The sequence below is a fragment of the Charadrius vociferus genome, unplaced genomic scaffold (genome assembly GCF_000708025.1).
Source record: "Charadrius vociferus isolate BGI_N301 unplaced genomic scaffold, ASM70802v2 scaffold484, whole genome shotgun sequence".
Taxonomy (NCBI): Eukaryota; Metazoa; Chordata; class Aves; order Charadriiformes; family Charadriidae; genus Charadrius; species Charadrius vociferus.
In genome coordinates this window covers 1738896-1739996 of record NW_009648074.1, presented here as the reverse complement: position 1 = coordinate 1739996, position 1101 = coordinate 1738896, and positions in this window count along the sequence as shown.

Below are 1101 nucleotides of genomic sequence, written 5' to 3'. Positions count from 1 at the left end.
CTAACAGCAGTAGAACCACTGATAAAGGAATTATTTGGCATCTGAAAGCAGGCAGAATCAAAATAGATACATTCAATGTAGCAAAGCCTCATCAAAACATCTAAGGTGGTAAAAGCTTAAGAATAGAGAATGACATTAGGGAGGTCTTTACCTTTCCGAAAAATGAAAGCAAGATTGCACATTTCTGTCAGGGAACTCTCAGAATAGCAAGTATTTTCCACTTGGTTAGTCTAATTAGCACAGAACCGGAAACATTAAATATTGTTTCCTCTCATTCACTCTGCAATGCATTCTTGCTTCCTTTTCTATTGTAATCCCATGTTTTCCTAGAATACTCAACACCACTACAGCTCCAGAGGTAACAGCAATGCAGGGGTAACAGCAATGGCGTTGAGTGCAACCAGAGCAGAAGAGGCACCAGGTGGCCAAAAGCATTTCCAGCTCCACATTGACCCTTGCTCTCAGAGTGGACGAACAGAACAGTGGCACCAAGGACACAAACCCCTGGTCCACAAGAGTGCCATCACTGTCACTAGCTTGCACACACAGGGTCAAGTCAGCAGAGAGGTCTTCCACAGGAGAAGTCCTTCTTCCCCTCCCACCTTTTCATTAAAAGGAGAGAGTTGCCAAAAGCAAGAGTTTTCACTGTGTTCGTTACAGAACTACCCTGTACTACCAAGACACTTAGAGTGAGAGGTTCCTAACGTAACTAGAACCCCCCCCATCTTGTTAAAAAAGATAAAAATCAAACAGAGAATGGGAACGTAAATAAGAAGACTGATTAACAGATCATAGAATAGTTAAGAGTAATGGGCAGACTGGAAAGGTGGAAAGTAGTAAGTCTTAATTCTGCAAATCACGCCTTTTCAATGGGAACAAGAGCAGGAAGCCCAGGGTAACTGCAGTTGAGACGAAAACACGGTAGAAAACCAAAATTTGCGTTATTTTCTCTCCTAGGTCTTCCATCAATCTGAAGGTACTAAATCCACGGGAAGAAGGAACGTCCTTCATTTGCACGGCACGTACAGAGCCCAGCAGGCTGTGAGCATTTAAAAAATGAAATAGCAGCAGATGCAGAAAGGTAAGTGAGATGGGGGCCGG